The following is an 18467-nucleotide window of genomic DNA, read 5'->3' on the forward strand; positions in this document are numbered from 1 at the left end:
AACTGTTCCGTTCGAAACGTCTCACTATAGGGTCAAAGCTCTTACTGTAGAAGACTATGATCTTGCCAGTCCTCATGCATTCCTCCGATACCTGGGTTCGTAGCAAGAAAAATTGCGAACTCTTGGCCGCGTTCGAGAGAAGAATCCTCTGAAAAATTTTTGGCACCCTACATGAGGATGGACGATTCCGTAACCTACATAACGACGAAATCTTTGACCGATACTTGAGCGTCAAGTAGTGGATAAGATCCGGCTCAATGGGTTACGGTGGGCGGGTCACTTAATCCGTATGGATGATGATAATCCAACCCGAAAAGTCTATAAGGGCAATATCTATGGTAGAAAAAGAAGACGAGGCAGACCCTGCCTGTGATGGCGCGGTGGCGTAGGTCAGGACGCCAGACAGCTTTTAGGGATATCAAATTGGTGGACCTCGGCGCAAAACCGGGATGTTTGCAGTTCCTTATTAAGGCAGGCCTAGACCGGATACCGGTTCTTGCGCCGTTGATGATGATGATGACTAAATTTGGTATCAATAGGAGTAACCGTTTCTGATATAGCGATGTAACGGGCAGAAACCGATTTTAATAAGGTTTTGTTTTACACAAAACGTTAAAAACGCTTTTTATCGCGCTTTGATATTGATTTCCTTTTGAGTTGGAGGTTTAGAATTCACTTAAAGTATTCTCTGTTTTAGGTTTAGGTTAGCAGCCTGATTCTTGTTGCTAATGAAGGTTTATTCATGCTTCTTATACGGAATGACCAATCGGTTACAATCTTTGGCTATCACATTAGAACACAAGTTGGTGTATGGAATGTGGGTACACTTCTCGACAATGGTAACAAAGACAGTCAGAATTTTGGATTTCTGCAACTTAAGAGGGTCATCCCGTGTGTCGGGTTGGAGAAATCGATTTTTTTTTGCATGAATTGTATCTATATATAGTGGAGAATATGTGGGCAAAGGGATTTTCCGATATTCCGAGTCCTTCAGAAATTACAGGGTTAAACAGGCAAGGAGTTTGCAGTCGCGGCTAGAGTACTCGATGAGAAAGAGCATCGAATCTTTTTTTTCCTGTTAGTTTTTTACCTGAGCCTTATAAATTCGAACACAGGTATAAATATAAAAAGATGGAAAACCAATCAATTGTCTAAACTTATTTGCTGTTTGGAATAAAAAGGATAATCCAGTCTAGAGTGAGCAGTGAAAGGCGTTCAAGTTATACTCAGTTACATTTTGTTGTAAGTATTGTGCTGTTTGTGTGTTCAGTGATTTTTTTAAATGGATCGTACGAACGAAGATCACTTTAACGTTCAACGTCATGCTCACACTAAAAAACGAGTATTTCATGGGAATCGATACTTATCAGAGAAGAAAAAGGACTTCGCATCAACATCAGCAAAGAAATTTTTACAAGCATGAACATGGATGTTCCAATTGTGACAAGTTTTGTATATTGTATATTGGATTTTGCTGGAGTTTTCTCCGGTATTTCTGCAAATTTCTGCAAATAATAAAATATACGTAGTAGTAAACAAGTCGGAATACCGGAAGCTCGCGCTTCGGGTATAAAGGTTTTGTGTTCATCTTATGTAAGAGACGCACATTTTTCTGTCCGTATATAGCTACAAATCCAACATAATCCTTCATATTTTTCCAAACTACGAGACATACGTACATATTAGAGCCATAGATATCACGCTCACCCTAAACAAACAAACTGCCTATTACCTACTGTACACATATATGCACGTATCTAAATTTATCGTACCCATATTTCCGATTTACGTCTTATATCTAACTGAATTAGGCACTACCCGCAAACTTCATTAGCACGCATATATTATATACCTACATACACACATGTCTGGTTGACAAATAACTAAAAAACTAAAACAAAATAATTGTCTGCGACCCAATTCATAAGAATTCATTTCGTTGTGGTATTAACGAATTGATATGTGATGATGACGTCATGCGGGTTGTAGAGTGCACGAAATTCACAAAAAATTGTAAAGTTTCACCCCCTATAACTTTGTTAATAATTGTTGGATTTTCTTCAAACTAGACCAAACTGTGCATTATATTCTTCATTACACGCGTGCCAAATTTTGTACTTCTGGGATGAACATAAGGGAGGGTGCCGGGTAAATTTCTAAAGTGTGGAAATATACTATTATTAACTTTATTTGTGCAGATATCGGAACCGGATATATTTTGAGGCCTAGATTTCGTAGAGATGCACCACTGTGATTTTTTCAGATTTTTCGGTTGGATAGGTTCTGAGAACGAGACCTGTTACACTTTTTGTGGGCCATATTTTGAACCCTCACGCCCCTACGTTTCATCTAATATCAAATATTGAACCAGATTCGAAAAGTACTAATTGAGACCTTTCATTTGATACCCTACATGGCTACATTGTGTGAAAAAAAAATTTGCACCCTCCATTCACATGTACGGGGAGCCCCCCTTAAACTTAACACAAGATGGCGCCGCTTACTGCATGTAAAGGGATCACCAGATTACATACTCTCACCAATTTTCGTGACAATCGGTCCAGCCGTTTCCGAATAAATCGGGTGTGACAGACAGACAGACGGACAGACGGACAGACAGACACCGTCTCGATTCTAATAAGGTTTTGTTTCACACAAAACCTTAAAAAGGAATGCGTAGCACATGTCGAGAAAAGAATGGGAACGCGGCTTAGAAATGCAAAGAAGAAGGCATTGGTGGAAAAGGGGCTGGAAAACTTACTGATAAGGACCTCACTACATTTTCTGGGCTGGCTATTCGTCGACACGCAAATTCGATAGAAGGAATGAAGCAAGAAATTTGGGAAACTTTCTTCCATAAATGTTCTACAGACGAAAATCCTCAGCATCAAAATTGTCCACCAGGCGAGGACAGTTGATGCAAATGGCGCAAAGCGGAAGCTAAAGGAGAACTGGATAGTTTTCACCACGAGAAGGCACCTTTGACTGAAGAAGTTCAAACAGTTATCAAACCAATCTACGAAGATTTGCACGAGATGATCTCTTGAACAGATGTTTATTAGCAGAGACCCAGAATAACAATGAGTCGTTAAATGCATTGTTCTGGACTTTCGCTGCTAAACACCTTCATTCTGGGGCCAAGGTCGTAGAAATAGCCACTTTTCTGGCTGTAATTACTTTCAATGAAGGATTCAAGGGCATTCTCAAAATCCTAGTGACAATGGGATGTCAAGTTGGTCACATATGACAAGTTTATGCCGACCGCCGTAATGAAGCGCGAATTTGGCGGTCCGAACGACGATCGAATGACCTCGCTAAAAGAACCACAATTGACACCAGACAGCAACATTCGGCCTTACAAGACTTTTTCGAAGAAACGGAGGGTGCTCTCTATGGACCAGGTATAGCAGATTAATGGTGAGCTAAAATTTTACTGTTGATAATCACATTTAAATTTTCAAATGCGTTTTTCTCGAAACTGCATCTTGAAAATCGGCTGCCACCATAGCTCAAAATCTATCCAACCAAATTCTTTGAAATTTTCACGACTTCTTTAGTACATATTTCTACGGTCCGCAAACTAGGATAATTGCAATCGGAAGGGTAGTTTTTTTTTTATTCATAAAAAAAGCAGTAAAAAAACACCAAAACCCAAAAAATTAAGTTTAAAAGCCCACCAAAAATTTACCTTTTAATATTTTCTAATTATCCTAGTTTGCGGGCCGCGGAATATTGTCCACATTAAAATGCCGTTTAGTTTTTTTTCCTCAGATGAACACAGCGCCCTCCAGCGTGGCAGCAGAAAAACACCTTTTTTTGGAGATGGGTGCATAAATTAACAAGTATTCCGAAAATTAGCTACGAAATCAAGCTGAAAAATTTATCACTTATACTAGAGATATCAATGAACATATGGTGAAAAAATCACGTTTCTATCTTTATCCAGTCCTTCAAAATAATTTTTCAAAAAGAGGCAAAAAAAACGGCCTTCACACGGGATGACCCCCTTAAGCTTTACAGCGTTACAAGCTGGACACTCTGGGATTAAATGAGGTTAGATGGTGGAACTTTGAAGAGCAAGCCTCCCCATGTTGCAGTACTGCGCTGTTGTACTCCGGAAAACTTAATAGAAGCTAGCGTGAATCGAGTATTGAATTAATGCTTACGGCAACCGCTAGATTCGGACAGGATACTGACTGTAAGATTTTGGCCCAGAATAGGATGGAAAACGACAAAAAGGCGGATACAACTCAACTCAATGTCAAACTGCTTTCAAATAGACGAAATAAATATTAGGAATATTTTCTACATCACGTTCAGATTGTGTGAAGCAAGACGGAATATCACGAAGAAAATCCATGTCCATCAGATTGATACCCTTCGTTTTATAAGGCTAAACATTATTTTTAATTGGCATTATTGTGATGATCACCGTTGAGAACTATGCGCCTGATGGGCGGTGTGGTGGATAAAGTTAAAATACTAAGTTAAATTTAATTTATTCATTTACTGAGATACTAAATTATCATAATGCTCATGATCTCTTCACGATTTATCAGCATTAAATGTACGGAAGGTCGCGGGTAAAAAAATTCGCTGGTGGCAGTGGGATTTGTATCGTGATTTGACGTCGGATGCCAGTTGACTCAGCTGTGAATGAGTACCTGAGTCAAATCAGGATAATAATCTCGGGCGAGCGCAATGCTGACCACATTGCCTCCTACAGTGTACTGTAGTGTACCGTAACGGTGTTGAATGAAGTGCTCTAACACACTTCAAGGCCTTGATCCAATATGAACTGCTGCGCCAAAGATTTTTATATTAAATGGAAAGGTCTATTCGTGCAACCACGTATTTACATGCATAGCCATTTAAAAAACATATGTACGGCTCAATAACTTTGTTATCTTTTTAAAATAATTAAGCAAAACCCATACTAATATTTAAGAAGAAACGTTAACGTTTCTTAACAGTAAATAAATATCTATACCGACAACATTATAGTGTTATGTATTTCTGTCCAAGTATAATGTAAGAATTATACTTACAAGATATTTTCAATAACTTTACGATGTTAGCATCGTCGCTGTTGTTTGTCCATTAGGAAGAGTTGATTTGAGTCAGGCCGGATGATCATATCAGGCATTCCAACTTTCAGTGATTATAACGTATTCGCAAAGTTCCGGAAAGCAACATAGCTCTGCCCTTACCACCGCCAAAAATCAACCCGGTATGACCTTCGGACAGCTTCCAATGCATTCAGGTTCATTACACTAGTCAAGGGTCCTTATTTGAGCAAAATCGTGGGGTTATTGTTATATGGTATAGACCTGGTTGTCCACGGATAATCTTACTGACAATGCAAATTTCTATTTCGAAAACGAATATATTATCTATCCACTCAGGTTTGTTAACCATTTAAATACAGAATGATTCCACTTAGCATTGCCCAATTAACATAGTCATATATGTGCATACTTGTGCAATATATCATATCCGTTTTCATCCCCTTGTTTGTCCCCAAATCCAACATTGATATTCTCCTAGGTTCATGGAAATCAAAACTAAAAAGTTGCTCCCAATGGGCTAGCATTCATTAAATCTTCCTTTTTCTAGCCATTCCGTCCTTCTCCATTGAGCCTATTATACATTTAGAAGAGTTTTCATGCAAATGTCTCGCAAAACCCTCAATTCCCCTCATATAATAACGTCGTATATTGAAATTATAAGCGGTGTAAATTATGTTTAAACTGTCTCAACAACCGGTAAAGAACTTTTCCTGAGCGTTTGCTCGTTTCTTTTATGAAATTTATTTAAGAGACTTGTATAAAAAGTTGGGGACATGCACTTAAAATCACCTGCTGTATGGTTTCACCGAGCTCATAGGGTTGCCAGTTTCACTGTTTTTAAGGACGAACGGGGCTGAATGATTCAAAACAAAAAGGATTCAAGAATACCAATCCTGTTTTCACCCTTCTCCTTGGTACTATTAGATATTTTGAATTGTGAGCAGCGAAAGGTAGATCCTTCGCATTTAGAGACGATCGGGAAATATATAGGCGCAAGAAGTGGAGTCCCAATCAAAATTGACAACTCCCTGTAGAATGCACCAATTCGCCCATAAAGGAGGGAGGATAAGATCATAAAACATAAAACACTATTAGCAGCATGTTTGTGTTGCCCGATATGAATTTGAATTAAACTTGTTTGGACTATATTGAGGTACTTCCTTGTTTCATTCATTCATTTTTCTCACACAGCACCCCGTCCGCTGCTCGAGTGCTACTGCACGCCACTATGGCCAGTGTTTTGTTAGAAGAAAAACGAATGAACTGGAAAGTCGATGAAAATAATGTTTTGCATGAAAGGTTAATTGAAATCGCTTTTGTACACTCTCATCTCATGATGGCTCTTTAAGATCCTGCGAGCATTATTCATATTCGTCCTTTGAGCATCCGCTTCCACGTTAAATGGGTTTGAAAAGGAAATTTTGTTATGGCTATGAATGAATGGGGTTGCCACGGCATTTTCCTCAGGTCTTCTCGTTTTCTATAGGCACTTTGTACGTTATTCATCCGGTATAACGTTATTCTTAATTAATAATTACCCAGCCTGGTTTAATTTGCAACATATCCTTTCATTTGTGTATGAAAAACGAAATGCTATGCATTTTCCCGTTAATGACAAATTGTTTTAAGTTTATTTGAACGAGGTTCATACGAATGAAAATGTAGTCTGGGGCAAGACTATATTATTCGAAAAAGAATTCCAAAAGGGAATTTCTATTTCTATTTATTTGGAAAAAACGACTTTCACCCTTTTTTTAATTTTTATATTTGAATATTTCATCTCGGTCTCGAATTTAGCAAAAAATACCGAAATAAGCGGTTTTCAGAAAGAGTGTACCGAGGTAGTGATAGATACGCTAAGTAACTCTATTTATTGAGATAGTGTTTCGAATTTACGAAATGTTTGCTAATTTTTAGATCCCCTATGGGCTGGCCCCTATGTTTTTCAATTTGGTCTTAGAATATGTAGCAAAAAAAAATTCAACAGTTTTTTATGTCCTTCTTAGTAGAAGAAAATACAATACAACATAACAATACAGCGGATTCTATAGTGCTGCGAATGAAGGACCTTAAAACAATTCTATGCCAAACATGAATAGGGACCCTAGCTAGAGAGCATACAATAATTTGTGACTGAATGATTAAAAGACACGTATAAACCTGATGAAATAGGGAGCGGTCTGGCAATAAAAAAGTATTTGCGGCACTTCCTATTATAAAATCAAAATGCATGGAAAGATTCACAATCAGCCCAGCAAATTTCTCAAAATACGACGGACCAATACGTAGAATTAAGGCGGGATCCCACTGTAATCCGAAGGTATACTTGTAACATATGGGCTCAGAAATCACAAAGCAAAAAAAAATCTTGGATGAAGTGCAGTGTTCTTGTTAAGTCAGATTTAATGTAGATGTGTTTGCAATGCTGTTATGTGTCATAACAGATATCCAGCATTTTTCCAAGCCGAGCCGAACCTGTGAACTTTGAAACAATTTTGGCGAAATGTAAAACGTTGCCCATTATTTTCTACCTCACTAAAATTCATCAAGAAAAGAGCAATAAACTTTATAAACTGATTAAAATCGGTTTACTATCTGACCGTCTATCTCTCAGATGCAGTTTCCATACAATTGAAAAGGAGGTGCAAACGTCCAAATATAGCCGTGTGGAATATCAAATGAAAGCTCTCGATTATTACTTTAAGAATCTCAGATCGTACCTGATACTGGTTATAAAACCGAAGAGTGGATGTTAAAATATGCAAGTTCGAATTGAGACGGGACTCATTGCCAGAAGCTACTCATTAAAAAAACCATGTTGGTGCTCAGTGTTGACTTTTTAGTACCAAAGGTACTAAATTTAGTACCTTTTAAAATTCATCGGTACTTTTTCTCGTTTTAGTGCTTTTTGAATTAAATCGTTACTTTCCAGTACTTTTCAAAGGGAAAAGAAAATTAATATTTGGGAATATCACGTTTTGGTGAATGGTATAATGACCGAAAAGTTGAACTGGTAACGTTACGCTGCCTGTCGTCATTTCTTGAAATAGGTCAGTTTTCGTAAAATCGTACAAAAAACACTGAATACTGGCCATCACATTATAAAAAGTATAGTCCACTAAGTTATACATGAAGTAGAACGACCCAATGCGGAAGCTGGCAGTTTGAAAACAACGCGACGTCATCCAAAATTCGCATAAAAGTTGGGTCAAACACGCCATCACGTTTGAAGATATGGCAACATGCTCGGATGAGCAAGGTCACATCTATACGCAGAATATTGTGAAGCTTCATAATCGCCTGCGCAGAAGAAAACCATTCAAAAAGGGTGTTATCAAAGTTTTCAGTTTTAGTTATTCAGTTTTGTGGTTCGGCAAAGGTAAAATCAGGATTTTGTAGGTAAGCCAATACGGAGCACAAAACTTACTACATACATGCAACCCTCAAGCATGGTAGCGGAAATCAGTTGAGGCTTATAAGCGACCAGAGCGAATATATAGTATTCATTCAATAAAACATAAAGAAGAAGTATACTCTGATGTGCTGTGTTTAAATTTTCACGCCACCTTAGGTATCTGGTGTCTTTCAACAGGACAACAACCGCAAGTACATTCCCATCTCGGTGCGAAAGTGTTTACTGCATAATGCCTTAAGGCAACTCTATATGACTCCCCAATCGGTAAACCTTAACCTGGTTGAACATCTGTAGCATCTGCTTGAATTCCAGGTTCTTACACGACACATCTTCTCCAAAAATAATTTCAAGAAAATACTCTAAGAAACTAGGAAATTTTTTCCGATATAATTTAATATCATTTCCAATTTGATGCATTGTTGTTCTACAATAGTAATTGCATACATAACATTAAAATTGAAGTTCGAATTTGGTTGGTTTTTAATTTAATTTGGTTGTTTTTTTATTTTCACTGTATCGTTTCATGTTTAGATGTACGCTCTTCAACCTCGTCTCACCTAGAACAATGTACCAACAATATTGGTAATCACATACAGGGGTATGACACAAAATACAACAGGAGAGGTGACAAATTTTTCTTTTTGCTTGACCGCAGGTACGCTCATATGAAAGTACCATTTAGTACCTTTTTGTCACAGTTTTTTATACCATATTTTCCGGCTTCCAACAACACTGCTGGTGCCTCTATGTCAAATATAATCTTCAAAATACATCTCTCAGATAAATAGAGTATAGTTGGAGTTATTCTACTATGCTAAATCCTACCTGATCTCTCTTGGTGACAGGCCCCGCGACAGGTCGACCAAGAAAATGCATAGAATGTCGTTACAAACATGATGATCGTATTAAGTTACAGGCCTCGGAGAAATGCTAGGGCGTCCACCTCAGTCGACGCGGCAGGTCGGGCCCCGGTCCTGTCGAGAAATGGGCAAGGGTTCTTGACGCATGGACGGCGTCAGGACGTAAGCAAGTTAGTCCGCACACAACGAACAAAACAAATACGTGTCTGCACGCTAAATGTTGGTACCCTAACTGGAAAGACCGAGGAACTCGCAAGAGCATTTCGGAAAAGGTGCATTGACATCTGCGCTATGCAAGAAACCCGATGGTCTCGTTCCAAAAGCTGCGACATTGAACGCGAACGCGGTAAAAATGGCTACAAACTTCTCTATTTTGGTAACCCACACACTCAATATGGTGTTGGCATTGCCATCTCAGAGGGTTTCCGTGATGCCATTAAAGAAGTCGAACGATTTGATGATCGGCTGATGAAGCTCACCATTATATCAGCTGATCGCACTATTCACTTCTTCACCGCGTATGCACCAGAGACAGGTCGACCTGATGCCGAGAAAGATGCCTTCTGGCAACTTCTCGATGAAAAGACTTGTCACGTACCTGCTGACGATTACATAATCATTGCCGGCGACCTTAATGGTCATGTGGGTGAAAAGGCAGACGGTAACAGGTGCCATGGGGGAAAGGGGTTCGGAGCGCGCAATGAAGGTGGCGAGCGTATAATCGATTTTGCGGACACCCATGACCTTGTACTTATGAATACATGGTTCATCAAACGATTGTCACATCTTCCCACATTTTATAGTGGGAACAATAAAACGCAAATCGACTATATTCTCATGAGACGCCAACATCTTACCACTATCACTGATTGCAAAGTCGTTCCCTATGAGACCATCGCACCTCAACATCGGCCGTTGATTGCTGTCCTGCGAATCAAGCCACCGATAAAACGGCGTGAGGAATGCACTGGCCCGCCGCGCATTAAATGGTGGCGATTTGGTGAAAAGAAAGAAGAAGCGGTCTCACTCATACAATTGCCAACCATTACGAATGTGGAAGAATCATGGAACCAAATGAAAGACACGATCCACAAAGCGGCCTCTGCAACCCTCGGGGTCACCAAGCCGGGTAAGCGGTACATCAACCGAGATACTTGGCTTTGGAATGATGATGTTGAAATGAAGGTCCGTGAAAAGAAACGCCTCTACCACAAATTTCTCGACGATAAAACGCCTGCTAATTGGCAAATTTATAAGAATGCCAACCGGGAAGCAAAGAAAGCGGTCGCTGTCACCCGAGCAAACCATTTCAAAAATCTTTACGATAAATTGGACACTCGGGATGGCGAGAGAGATCTGTATCGACTTTCTAAAAGCCGTGATGAACGCACACAGGATATCGAACACTTCTGTTGTGTTAATGACAAGAACGGTACTTTGCTTACCAACCGTCGAGCCGCAACGGATAGATGGCGAGAATACTTCGAGCAGATTTCAACTGAAGAATTTGCTCATCCTCCACTTCCACAATCATTGCCGACATTTAGAGCAGTTCCACCAGTCAGCGCAACTGAAGTCGAGGAGGCAATAAAACAAATGAAATCGGGAAAAGCAACAGGACCTGATGACATCGCATCTGAGCTCTGGATTTGTCAAGAACTACGGAACTACTGACGCAATACACGCTGCGCGGTTACTCATGGAGAAACACCGTGAGAAGCATCGCCCTCTTTACATTGCCTTTCTGGATCTAGAGAAAGCGTTTGACCGTGTACCACACGAACTCATCTGGTATGCTTTACGACAACACTTCGTGCCAGAAGAACTCGTGCGCTGGGTTCAATTGCTCTACCACGATTCGAAAAGTAAAGTTCGAAGTATGGCGGGTGTATCAAAACCGCTTCGTGTCTCTGTTGGAGTTCATCAAGGAAGTGCCCTCTCACCACTCTTCTTTGTCCTTGTTATGGACACCGTCACACGGGATATCCAACGTCCAGCGCCCTACACACTGCTTTATGCAGATGATGTTTTCCTAGCATCTGATAGCAAAAATGATCTCGAGCAACTTGTTCAAAAATGGAATGATCGCCTCATGCAACACGGTCTCAGATTGAATTTAAACAAAACTGAATTTTTGACGACCGATCCCCATGAAACAGGCACAATCACTATCAGCGGCAGTGATCTGCCCAGAACTGAGCGATTTAAATACCTCGGGTCAACGCTATCAGCCAATGGAGAGCTGCGTTATGAAATTGCTTCACGCATTAACGCAACCTGGATGAAGTGACGTTCCACAACTGGTGTCCTTTGTGATCGACGTATCAACGAACGTCTCAAATCTAAAATTTACCGCAATGTCGTCCGTCCAGTCGGTCTCTATGGTTCTGAGTGTTGGCCGACCATAAAAGACAATGAACGGCGTCTTGCGGTAATGGAGACGAAGATGCTACGTTGGACTAGTGGCATCACCCGAAATGAGGATATCCGCGATCGTTATGGGGTTGCACCGATCGTGGAAAAGTTGCGAGAGAGGCGTCTTCGATGGTATGGTCACGCAATTCGTGCAAACGAGAATTCACTTGCAAAGATTGGTCTGAACATCGAAGTCAATGGTAAACGACTAAAAGGCAGACCTAAGCAACGGTGGCGTATCAACGCTGGATGGGGATTTGAAAGCCTCGATATTGCACCCAGATCAGGCATCCAATAGAGCCAAATGGCGAAGCCGATCACGGCGAGCCGACCCCGCTTGTGAACGGGACAAAGGTTGAAGAAAAAGAAGAAGAAAATATCATACATCTCCCATTCTAACTTTATCATAGATCTTTCATCACATATTTGGTTATCCCTTACAGTCTTCGATTTTGAGTAACTGCTGTTCCAATTGTGACGAAATTTGGTGGGAACATGTAGCCTGTGAATCCCTTTCCACATAGCTAGAGGCGCCATTTTGAGTTGAGTTTAAGGGGGGACTTCCCCATACATGCGAAAAGGAAATGCAATATTTTTTCATCATCAATCATGTGAGGTATCAAGTGAAAGGACTCAATTAGCAGTTTTTGAAACTGGTCCATATTAGATCTCGTTCTCAGAATCTATCCATTCGAAAAAATTGATAAAAATTACAGTGATGTATCTAAACAAAATCTAATCCTCAAAATACATCCTATTCCGAAATCTGCACAAATAAAGTTATAAATAGCATATTTCCATATTTCAGACATTTAGCCATTTCAGACATTTAAACCCTCTTTAGATTATGCTAGAAGTACAAAATTTGACACAAGCATACAGGATAGCATAAGGCATAACTTTGGGAAGTTTGAAGGAAATCCAACTATTATTAACAAAGTTTTAGAAAGTGAAACTTTTACATTTTATGTGAGTTTAGTGCATTCCAAAAAGTTATCATAACATATCGATTCGTCAATATTACAGCAAAGTGAGCTCATATGAATGGGAGGTCTCAGGGAAGCATTTCTTTTCAGTTTTTTAATCATTTATATACCAATATCAGTTACTCGACTCAGCCATATATATGTATTTATATATATAAGCTAATGAAGCGTTGGGGTAGTGGCTAATTCATGCCATTTGTATATTAAACTAGCGATATACTATATACGTACTGTATATGACCATATGTATGCTTTTATGCACGAAGTAGTTTGGAAATATGCGTACGATTAATTTATATAGGTGCATGTATGGATATGTATAGTATTTGGTAATAGATAGTGTTTGTTTCTTTTGGATGAGCATAATATCAATGTCTGTAGTATGCACTCATATATTGTAGTTTAAAAAAAAATATGAAGCAATATTTTGGGTCTTCAGGTTTTGAATAGAAAAATGTGCGCAGACAGTTTCTCACATAAGATGAACACAAAACCTTTATACCCGAAGCACCAGCTTCGGTATTCCAAGTTGTTTGTATCCCTAACCTCATCACATTTGCTAATAATATTGAATTCCGAGTGTGAAGCGTATGAGGTTGACTATTATTAATACAGTGCTTTTCATCAAATTATTTGTGTGAATGGCTTTCTAAAAAATAGAAGGCAATGAAATTTTTAATTAAGTACACTCGGAACTATTTAAGTGTGTACTTCAGATACCGAAAAAAAAAAATACCTTTTTAGGTTTAATTAGGCTCTAAATTTAAACAAAACAGAATCTTTTTCCAAGATCAATGAAATATAAAAACAAGTCGGGATAGCGGAAGGTGGGCGCTCCGGATAAAAAAGTTTTGTGTTCAGATTATGTGAGGAACTCCCTATGCATGGTTTTCTATTCGTAAATAGCTAAAAATGCAAAATATTGCTTCATTAATTGCTAGACTCCAGATATACATATGTACATACATATCGAAGTCATAAATATTGTGCTATTCCTAAATAAACAAAAAGTTGCCAATCCAAATTGATCTAACGCATCTTTACGCATTTCCACTTTACTCCGTGCACAACAGCATGCAAATATGTACTTAAAGTAAATACCACTACTTACTAAAGTACATATTCTATTGGACACTACTTACAAACTTAATTAGCACATCCATACATTGTCTCACACAAAACCTTAAAAGCGACAAACTAAACGTAACTTCAAAATATTAGCGAAAACTAAGCGAGTTCCTTAAAATATTCTTACAACTACTTACATTTGACATTTAGAACACATTACCCTCTTTACAAATATATATGCAACATTTTGAACCTTGTAACCTTGTGATGCCCTCTTCTGCATTCAGATTTTTCCATGATGTCCACACTTAGATTTTCACTGCTGGAGAAGTTTCGACATGTTTCATGTGCTCTAAAAAGTTTTCTTTTCTGTTTTTGAAATCATCAAAACATTACCAAGCATTTGATATGTTTTTCGTGAACAAATCGTGTCAGCAAACTATGTGTATATCAATATTGATATATTGATTTCATTTAATTTTTTCAGGTTTTTCTTAATTAGAAGCTTTTTAAGAACTAACCATTTGCTTCAATTCTTGCCTCAAAAACATCTTACGCCCCTTTCACCAGAGCTACTTGCAATGTAAAAGCTATCTATATGGATCATTACACCGTCTTCCGAGCAACTAACATTCTCCGCTTTTTTTTTAGTAATAAGTTCATCGTGACATAATCCCCTTCTATCGAGGACATTATCACTCTGGAAATTGAACTTATCATCCATAAATACATGTACTGCATTACATTACAAAAACATTAAAAAAACATACATAACTGCTGTTGTGGGTCCATTTGGACTCGAAGTAATTTGTATTTCTGCTTCTAGCAAAGACTAACCGTCCTTCATTCGGCAAACGCCGCAGCGCATGACGTAATGAGATTGCTTAGATAAGCGCGCGACCTCAGGGCTCCAGTTAAGGCTTAATTTGAAATATATGTATATATGTCTCACTAGAAATATACAAGTCGAAAACCTGAAGTTCGACGCTTCAAGTATGAAATATTTTGTAGATTTTTTATAAAGAATTTTTGGGTACTAGATGATTCTATTTCTATGAAGCACCTGAAGTATATACATACGTACACTATCGGGCAAAATAAAGTGCAAATATATCCATTGCAAAATCAATACGTAATGTAAAGATGCTAACTTATCAATGCACACAATCTTTTTCTTTTTCTTCAGCCTTTGTCCCGTTCACAAGCGGGGTCGGCTCGTCTTAATCGATTTCGCCATTTGCCTCTATCAAAAGCCTGATCTGGATGCAATTACTGGGCTTTTAAATCCCCATCTAGCGTATCAAGCCACCGTTGTTTCGGCCTGCCTTTTGGTCATTTCCCATCGACTTTGATGTTCAGACCAATCTTGGCAAGTGAATTTCCGTTAGCGCGAATTGCGTGACCATAATCTTCGGTTCAATTACCGGAAGACGCCATTCATTGTCTTTGTCGGCCAACACTCAGAACCATAGAGAGCGACAGGACGGACGACACAATGTCATCTTTTAGTAATAACAAGGTGATTCCCTTCAAACAAAATTGGTATAGAAATTTAAAATTGTCCACGTTTGCATCCGGTCAAAATAAAGTGAAAAAACTCGTTTATTAAGGAGTTATATCTGCTTAGAGGGTTACAGGATATAGAGGGGTTTAGAGGTTTAGAGGATATTTTTAAGATTTTCCTGTGAGCATATTTAACTATAACCTACAAGTAATATACCAATCGATTAAGCGATTTTTCACAAAATGGCGATTGTAGGACTGTACAAACAAAGAAGTCCTCCGCGGCGAGCAGCAAAACTCCCTTGGATCACCAATCGTATTATCGTACTCTCGATAATTGGTAATCCCGATGTTTTGTGGGAAATTGTCAGTCCCTTGACCATACGAATTATCGGGATTCTACTGTATCATGTATTACAGCTTAAATTACTTCAAAATTTTATGATTTTAGGATAAACTTGAGAGGTTTCTAAAAGAATATAGTAATGATAAATATAGTAGTGATAAATATACATGTGATATTATATACTACTTTTATTAACTTTATTTAACCAGATATCGGATGGAGTGTATTTTGGAGTCTAGGCATCATGTTTCTTTTCAGATTTTCGGTTAGTTTAGTTTTTGAGAACTGGTCCGTGAAAGAAATTATCAATTTAAATCCCGTAGACGCCTTTCTTACATCGAATGTCAGACCTGAGGCCTCCAGTTTGGTGTGAGCCTTCTAAGAGATTAAAAGCCAAGAACATTACGCCCACAGCTAAACACGGTGGCGACTCTCTAATGGTATGGGGATGCTTCTTTGCCGTAGGAGCCGGACAGCTGGTGAAAGTTAATTCCAAAATGACAGAAGAGCATTATATAAATACACTATAACAGAATCTCGCGAAAAGTGTCGATTACATATGCTTGAGTGATTATATCTTCTAACAAGATAACGATAAGTAAAGTAGCAAAACAGTCTTTATCCAAAATATCATTGAAGAATTAGATTGCGCGATTGGGCATCTGTGAATAATATTCCATTCGAAGAGACTAATGGAGATGATAAAAAATAAGGGAACACATATAAGATATTCAATATTACATTGTTTGGTAATTATTAAAATTTTTCTTTTCTGCACTTTGTTTATATACTGTTTTGAAATAAAGAAAAGATTTTATTTCCATTTTTAAAAAAATATGCTTGTGTCCTCGTGTTTTCCTGGTGAAAAGATTTCTTACTTTGCTTCGTACCTGTATCTTAGGCTGGTCATTTTAATGTGATACTGAGACTCTATGTAGATATAATGCTTAGGGATCATCAGCACTTGCGGTCAGCCGCCAAGACGTCTAGTCGCGCGGCCAACCGCTTCTTGATTTGAATATGCAACCGCGCATGCTTATTACATATTAGACCACAACAAAATTTCAAACGCGGCGGTTGAATAAATAGCGGTGGCTCGCCCTACGGGCATTCAACCTTAAAAAAATTTTAGCTGATATTCAACAATAGCAATTTGGAATTTGGAGAATGATTTGAATTTCAAAAATAAAATTCATTCCCACAATATTTGCTTGTTGAAGGTGCATGTTTATTCAATATCATTTAAATTTCATTTACTATATATTTGCTATGAATATGCCATGATATTCAATTTTTGCAAATCAACACAACCCAGTGTTTCGTGAGATTGGTTCATTTAGAATTTTTACATAAAGTGAACAAATATCTTGGAAAGTCAAAGAGTGGAACTTGTTAAATAGTGTTTAAGAAACATTATTAAAGGAACATGTTGGGGTAAAGGTTGAATATTGAACGCCATCTCCACAGGGGGTGGAAAGTTTATAAAGGGGGAAGGAAGATCTATGCACTCTTCAAACCCAATGAAAACTCGTGGCGATCACCACCCTTTAAAAAGAGATGGCCCCTCAAATTGGTTTTTTATATCATCATGGTATCGTTGGGTCTGCCAATTGATGGTAAAGAAGATATGTAGGAGAATAGAGGAAACCGCCTGCTTAAAACTCCATGCACGTAACATTTTGCGCCATCATATGTCGCTCTGATAATAGTCATTAATTTCTCCAAAATGCTCCTCCTGCGAAGAGCACGTCAAATGCACTTCCTGTTCATGCTGTCGAAAGCTTTCACAAAATCGATGTAGTGTCGATCAAACTTTCGAAGTGTTTTTTGATGCATTCCAGGATTATTCTGGCTATTATCTTTGCGAATGCAGGGAACACGCAGATACCCGTCCAGTTGTCGCACTCAAGACAGGTGTCTTTCTTTATAATATTAACGACCATCTTGCTTTTCTACTCCTCCTTAAGCGGCAGTAAATTCGCAGGAAATGAAAAATTTTGACTTGCTATAACTTCCTTAGTAATAGTAGGATTTGCATCGAGCCATTATTATGCCCTACCCTTTATGCCCATGCCAAATAACGTACTTCTAGAATGAATTTAATATATCGTTATTAGTTTTAGTTTAGCAGAATGTATTTTGAGGCCTAGATTCTATATAGATGCGTTACTTTGCTTTTTCCAGTTGGATAATAGTAATCGTTGGCGCAACAATCTAATTGTATCATGGCTTTGAAGTACGTTCATTTCTTCATTCAAAACCGTAACGGTACACTACAGGATTATAGTACCCTATAGGACGCAATGTGATCAGCATTGCGCTCGCCCGAGATTATTACCTTGATTTGACTCAGGTACTCATTCACAGCTGAGTCGACCTTTATCCGATGTCAAATCACGATACAAATCCCACTGCCACTAGTGAGATTTGAACCGCAACCTTCCGTACGATAGCCTTGTACTCTAACCACCCAGCTATCCGGAATTTTCAGTTGGATAGGTTCTGAAAATGAGACCTGTTACACTTCCTGGTGGATACATTTATTTATTCTCTTATCTTACAGCTAATATAGGAGGTTGACCTAGATCTGATTATATTCTAATAGGACAACGTTGTACAAACTTCTATCACATGTACGAGGAACACCCTCAAAATTAAGGCAAAACCAAGTTTTCGCTAAATTTCGACAATAGGCTCATCCAATTAAAAATAAATTGGATGGTATACGCAGACAGACAAACAGCCGGCCAAACATACAATGAACCGATTTTAACCAGGTTTTGTATTACATAAATTCTTAATAAA

The 18467-nt window shown here is 38.5% G+C and overlaps 1 protein-coding gene across 1 annotated transcript in view; it reads right to left on the reverse strand.

The window, feature by feature from the left end:
• LOC119647029 (chromosome transmission fidelity protein 18 homolog) overlaps positions 1–18467 on the reverse strand; it is a 56385-nt gene that overhangs the window by 20761 nt on the left and 17157 nt on the right. The gene's annotated exons all lie outside the window — the stretch shown is intronic.

Source organism: Hermetia illucens, chromosome 1 (assembly GCF_905115235.1).
Source record: "Hermetia illucens chromosome 1, iHerIll2.2.curated.20191125, whole genome shotgun sequence".
Taxonomy (NCBI): Eukaryota; Metazoa; Arthropoda; class Insecta; order Diptera; family Stratiomyidae; genus Hermetia; species Hermetia illucens.